We start from the raw sequence: 7,219 nt of genomic DNA, 5'->3' as shown, positions 1-7,219 counted from the left end.
GGGGGCTCATCAATGTTCAGCTGCTTCAAGCCCCTAAAAACTTTACTGATACTTTCTGACCCATCCTGGTGTGTTGTATGTCAAATCAAAAATTTAATGGTCGTTGCTCGGCCCTCTGTCTCCTTTAGAACTGCTTCTGCTTTATTTTTCTGAACCTGTGTGAAAAAACTCTGTCAAAATGCGAATCTCGGGCCTGCTGGAGGCCGAGCGATGAAGGCATTTTCCATTTTGGTCCTTTTTTCCTGGCGATGTGCGCATCAAAAACTGCCTCAGAAACTAATTCCGGGGCTCCGAAGTCGCGATTTTGCCATTCGCGCCAAAAATGATGATGACGTCAGCGGGTGGGACCTGGTACGGCGGATGACGTGGCAGGATGACGTCAGCAGATGACGTCAGCATGTACGGACATGTGACATGGCAGTACGGTGGTAGGGACAAGGTGGCAGTGACGTGGCATGGTGACTGGGCAGGAGGGTGACACGACAAGGTGATGTCACTGGGCGGAGGCGGTAAGCGGTTTTGGGCGCACCGCCTTAGAGCAAAGGTGGTATTGGGGAGGGGGGCTCCGCCACAGCTCAGAAGGTGACGCGTGGCGGGAGTACGGCGGGAATACCGCCCATCTCCCGGACGCTAACCTTCTGCATCTTGGGATATGGGAAGGCCCGCCCACCATAGATCTCGGGCGGGCCAGATCTGACGGCTGGCGGAAAAGGTGAGGCGGCGAAGGGATAAGGACGGGGCGCGCGGAATATCCGAATCTTAATATTGCGCGGCAGGGGTTATAACTTAGGAAATGGGGGTTTTGGGGGTTTATTTGTGAGCGGGTTTAATGTTTTGTGGACCAGACTTTAGGGAAAAGGCGGAAAAGTGGGTTTTTGAAGGGTTAGGGCTAAGGAGGAAAGGTTGTTAGCATGACCAGGTGTCATACTAACCCCAGTTAGGACGCGGATGGGCTAAAAACAGCCCCAGATGGACTGTTTTCTCCCTGACTTAGAAGAATAGGGCTATAGTGCCAGGGAGGGGGTATTATTATATTTTTGGGATTTTTATACATAGTTTTAGTAGGGGAAGGGGAAAACTGATAGGGAGCTAGATAATAGAGTTAGTAGTTAATGTGAAAATGATAAGAAGGCGCTAAGGTAGGGGACCTTAGGCTTTTAGGGGAGTAGAACTTGCAAAAGAAGAAGGTAAATCCTTGAGGGAAGCAGCTCTTCACCAAGGCAAGTGTTATGGAAATGATGAAACTAGGAGGCTCAAGCAGATCTTGACATCTTCAGGAATATTAGCAAGTGATTTGGGGGAAAGGGGAAGAAGGGGAAGTTAGTTATGCCCAGCGTGAGCTCCTCCAGAAGAAAACTGCATCATGAGAGTGATCTGAAAAGATATAACACTGTGAAACACAAAATTGATCATAAATCATCATTCTGCAACCGCAAAACTACCTACCCAGCCTACTTTCCTAACATTTTTTCTTCTTTTTGGTTTGGGTGCACTTAGACTTGCAGACCCAGCTTTACAATTTTTCTTTTGAATGCCTTCCTATCTAAATCTACACTTATTTCTGCCAGGGCCCAGATTAAGCAGTTGGGCTCCTTTGATTCTCTACCTATCTACAAATCTGCCAAGATTAAGCTGTTTGGACAGATATCATTCTCTATATTCTAAAACAGGAAATTGAAACCTGGGGAGGCCAAGATTAAGCTATTTGGCCTTCCCTTAACTGGAAAAACTTATCAAAAAGACATAACTCATCAAAAGTGGAATACAGCAGTGGCATTTGGACTAGCACACTTTCATGGTTTCTTCTTTGGTCTCCTTCTGGAAATATGGAAACTTGCAGCATGAAAAGATGACATATTTGGCATGTAAAAATATCAATCATGAAATATGAAACCTGTTGCAACAGGAGGCTAACACGTCCAAAGAGATCACAGGTGCAAAAATGTTGTCGATTGTTTCAACGCAATTTTGTTTTATGCCCCAAAAAATTCCAGGCACGCTAAAGGGAAACGAAAGTATCCAAGTTATCATCCATGTGTCAAAATGTTAGCGCAGACACAAAATCTCTATCAGGAGAAAATGAGAAGAACAATTAGTAGAAAACTTAATTTTTTCACGATCCTTCTTTCCAAAAAAAATGAAAATTCCAGTTGCAAAATTCAAACGAGGAGATAAAGGAAGAGACAAAGATTGATCCACAATTTTCGGGAGTGTTATAGAAGAGTAACAAGGCCAGACATAGCTAGGACAATGGTAACATTAAAGGTTGAATATTTCATGGAAATTGGTTCTAATGCACATTTTTCTGGACCGCGTCTGGATGAGTCTTCACTTCAAGTTTCCAAAGTGAAGGAATTAAACAGACAACCATTTTTTATTGGTGTTATGGGTGGTACAACTTCTGGAAAGTCTGATAGAGAAAGGAGGAGCATTATGCATGCCATCTTGTTTGGAATTATCAATATTGTTGCTTCAGCTTCAGTCTTTTGATGATGATAGACAATTACAGCAACATGCTGCTCTATTGATGAATAATATTGCCTGCGCAGTTGGGTTATCTTCTGGAAAAGAATTGTATGCAAGGCATACAGAATCTCTTCTTGGAGTTGTTAAAGCCGGGTATTCTGAATGGTTTGGGAGTTCATCTGGAACATTTCTCTTTAAAGCATTTCTTCAAAACGCTGTAAATTGTGTGGGCCTTTATTTGGGGACATTGTTGCAAGTATTTGCCGATTGCTTGAATCCAGAGAAGGATCTTGCACTACAATTATGTTTTGTGGAGTTATTGGATAAATTATTTGAGTTGCATGAATTGGGGATTTGGTGGCAACCACATGCATTACAGACCATTGGTGGATTACTGCCGCCCTGTTCAGTGTGGCATATTGGAAAGGTTGCAGCAGAGATTCGTCATCAGGAAATGAGTGCACTTGGGACATTTCTAAGATGAGATATGTGCAGTAAGGAGCATTTAGTAGTTTTATTACACTCGCAACAATTTCTTCACATTCTGACAGCGTGCTTAGAAGAAGATTATTCCAGTGATACACGTCGTGTTAGCTGCCATGTTATTGAGCATATTGTTCGGATTGTTGGCTCTGTTCTGGATGATGAATAGATAACAGTAATGAGAAAATCATTACAAAAGCGGTTAGATGACAACAGTGATGTTGTTCGTCTTGGGATATTACCTGCGATTTCAAACTTCTTAAGTGTAGCATCTTCATCGTCTAGAAATACTGATATAAAGGGTTTTCTCAGCAATCTCATATCGCATATGGATGACCCAAATGAACAAATTCAGGAAGCCATGCATGCTGTAATTGAAAATTACACATCGCAAAGGCCGGAACTGGTACTCGAAATAGTGAAAGTGTTCGGGAACGCCATCAGAATGTCATATGTGATCAATTGTGGGAACTTGCAACTTCAATACAAAGTGGATTCGTACAACGATCATGATATTTACTATGTTTTCATGCCTAGACCTAGTTCTTATGCTAAACCTTTTCCATTAGGGGATCTCATGGAATCCTGGAAGGTATCTCAATTGTATGTTCTTTGGGTGGTTAAGGTGACATCTTTTCAGGTAGTGTTATAGTATTCTCTTCATGTGATAGACAGGGAGAAAGGGAAATAAACGCTTTTGTTTAATCACAAGTGCTCAGCCCTTCATCAAAAAACCCGATGAAGGAACAAAAGAGGATCAAGTAGACATAATTGCTAATCAGATGAAAGGGAATAGTATGAAACTTGATGTTGTGGTTTTTCGACACAGAATGCTTGGACAAAAAAAATCGACAGTCAAAACACATCTCCGAATTCTGAGGCAGCAACTAAGGAGAAATGCAGTTTCTAATGCATAATATCAGCAGTAAGGATTGATCACTGATTTTTAGGGATAATACCCAATAGAAAATTTCAACATGTGGCAGTGTTCAAATAGTTCAACAAACAGATGGCAAAGATTTTGGGCATCCAAGGCATCTACAGGGCGCAGGTGGAGGATGATTTGATCAGCATCCCAGATTTCCAGCGATGGTTCCAAAACAAACTTCGACAGGAAATTCGACTTGTGGCAGCAAATCAATTGTTCTGTTTTGATGAGATTTAATTAGATTATTTAGTTATAATTTTAATTTATGTTATTTGACTGCAGCACATATTTGGTTTTGATTTTGATTTTAATTATTTTGATTCCTATGTTTAGGAAATCAAAATTAAGATGTAATAGGGTTTATGTAGGAAAAATTTTGAAGATGTAAGGCTTTGATTTTGCAGCAGAGTGAGCCTACTTTGGACTGTGTAAAGCTTTTTCTGAATATTATTTTTAAAGGAGCATTTTCTGCCCTTTAGATTTGGGATCCATCACGGTGTTTAATATCCAGCATGTGTTCCTTGTAAGATCACTTACATACTTTGTTTTTTCTGCTAATTCTTGTTACATCATTATCTAAGGGAAGTGTTAGGAATCCATCCACGCACGATGCTCCTTTCAAAATGATTTTGTTGTTAAATTTAGTGGTTATCTTTGCAGAATCCATCCTCTGTTAGATGCTCTGTTGAGTAACCCTGTGTTTCTCTTTCTTCTAAAGCTGCCACTAGAGATTCATCCCCTGATTGATGCCTGCAGGGCAGTGGGCTTTCTCCTCTTTTCTTCTCTCATTTACATTTTTTATCTAGTTGAGCATTGTGCTTACTTTGCCCCAAGTTTTCCGGTAGAAACCAGCCTCGGCTCCATAGCCCAATGGTCCTTTCTCTTGTTGTTTCGACCCAAAAATTTCAATCAAATCCCCATACTTCATAGCTAGCCTAAGATTCACTTATTGCAGCCACATTTTGTTGGCAAAGAGAGAGCCCTCTCTGGTCTAGCAGGGCTAGATGCCAGATTGAAAGCTTGGTCTGTGGTTACCTCGGGATTTCCTTTTCTCAGCCTTGAGGTACAATCCTGAGTGCTAACATATTGACGTCGTTGCTGGGGAACGAGGTGACAGATCTTCTCCGGGAAAGATCTTTCAAGTTGCAGATCTGGTTGTTGATGGTGGACAGCGGTCAGACACATATGAAGGCTGAAATCATCTACCTGGTGACTCCATTGTTCAAGACCCTGAGCTTCAGAGTTTCAGAGCAACTTCACTACCAACGAATCCAGATTTCAGAGCGTTGATGGTAATCACCGATGACAGGGTATGTGGAAAATCCTTTATCTGGTGAAATGTTATTGACTTTAAGGGATGAGTTAGTAAAATTGCAGATTGATCAGGATTTCTCGACATCAATGTTTCTTTGTCTGAAATCCAGCCGACTCACACCAGAAAGTAAATATTGTTTTCTTGGCTTAGTTGTTGAAAGATTAGAAAATGAAATTGAACTATTGGATGTTCAAATTAAATCATATGAATTTCGAGATCCCAAAAAGTTCTTGGAAACTCTCCCTCCTTCAAAACAAGAAACAATAGGGTTGCCCGTGGATATTTGCATTGACAATTTGTAGTTGGAGGCCTATGTTGAGGAGTTAGGGCAGCAAACAGAGTCTGGTTTCTTCGATCCTATTGCAGCGTACATGGAAAAAAAATCAATTTCAATGACAAACCAGAATGCCTTTTACACAGCCAGACTCATTTTGTGCATGTATGGTTGTCAGCATTTTCATTTATGATTTGTTTCAAGCACTTCCAAGCAGAATCCTTGTCACAATTACTTGATTGGTTGATCTGGCATTACAACATCACTTGATCTATTGATTTTGCTGCAAAGTAAGGTAGGTATGTGCATAAATAAGCTGCCCAAGGCAGCATTTTGTTTCCGTTATTTGTTTATGTATAGGTTGCAGTGTGTCTATTTTTTTGGATTGGTATAAGTTGTTTTGGTTTTGCAGTGGTTTCACTGTATTGCCCAATGGATGAGGCACTTGTTCTACGGTGTTCTTGAAACCTCCAAGGTGTTGCCATCCCCAATAAGGCCAATGTTAGTTCCAGTCTTCGCAGGTTGTCACTGGTGATCAAAATGGGCTCTTACTACGTCTAGTTTTGTTAGATTCTTTGCACATGATCTTCAGTGAAAAACATGTCATAAGCGTGCCCATCAAAACAAGCTCGGAAAAATATTTCCAATGGTATATCATACTCCCAAAACCGGCTCCCGAATCAGAAGATATGATCAAATGAATGATTGACTCCTATTTATGAAAAAAAAATTGAATGGATAAAAGGCAAAGAAGCCAAAAGGAAATATAATTCTGAGCCTGCATTAGATAAGGATGTTGTTGGGCCTACTTAGGAAGGCTTGTCTGGGATGATGTCATTTCCCCTTTCTTCTAACATGGATACTTTCAAAAGCCTTTGGCGAGATGGCTCTATGCCTATTGAAACCCTAAAAATCATTCTTCTATGAAATCCATGATACTAGAACAAGATAAAGTTGCAAATTCAGAGGCTTCTATTATGGCATCAGTATGTTCAGATGTTGAAAATATTGCAACAGGAAATCATTAATGTTTTGGTCTGAATGATGGCACTAGAACTGATGCTCTCCCAGCATCTGACAAAATTGAAATTCAGGGGAATATGAAATGGTCCTATTTAATCAAGATATTGTTGTTATCAAAATTTTGCTTCAACTCATAGCACCCTTGCACATAGTAAAAAAAAGAGAAGTATGGCAATCTCACAAGGGCAAAAGTGTCGAAGAACATTAAAGAAAAGCAACTGCAAGAATTCCTCGGTCATAATTATAGTTTTGTTGGTGATCTTGCGAAAACAAAAGGGTCAATCTGGAATCTTTGTAGCAATAATGTTTTCAATCAAGAAATGATTTTCAATGGGAAGCTCAAGGCCTTAAAACGTGCAAACTTCAGGTTGAAAGTCTCTTAGAGACTATAAAGTGGGATGAGAAAAGCTTGGTAGTTACAATTGCACAACACATCGATACAGGGGCTATTCTGATGCAAGGCTTTGCAGATAGGGAAGTTGTTCGTAGAACATTGACATCCTGCATTATAGACCATTGGTAGATTATTGTTGCCCTGTTCAGTGTGGCATACTGGAAAGGTTGCAGCAGAGATTCGTTATCAGGCAATGAGTGCACTTGGGACATTTCTAAGACGAGATCTGTGCAGTAAGGAGCATTTAGTAGTTTTATTACACGCAACAATTTCTTCACGTTGTGACAGCCTGCTTAAAAGAAGATTATTCCACTGATACACGTGGTGTTAGCTGCC

At 40.6% G+C, this 7,219-nt stretch overlaps 1 pseudogene; it reads left to right on the top strand.

The window, feature by feature from the left end:
• The first annotated feature begins 397 nt into the window (after window positions 1-397).
• LOC149173905 (uncharacterized) lies at window positions 398-3,462 on the top strand (annotated as a pseudogene).
• Window positions 3,463-7,219: the final 3,757 nt, after the last annotated feature.

This window comes from Pinus tabuliformis, chromosome 4_2 (assembly GCF_031772625.1).
Source record: "Pinus tabuliformis cultivar Carrire ecotype Pingquan chromosome 4_2, CPIR1, whole genome shotgun sequence".
In the NCBI taxonomy this organism is placed as follows: Eukaryota; Viridiplantae; Streptophyta; class Pinopsida; order Pinales; family Pinaceae; genus Pinus; species Pinus tabuliformis.
The sequence above is the reverse complement of the archived record's forward strand: the minus strand, read 5'-3'. Positions and strand labels throughout refer to the sequence as shown.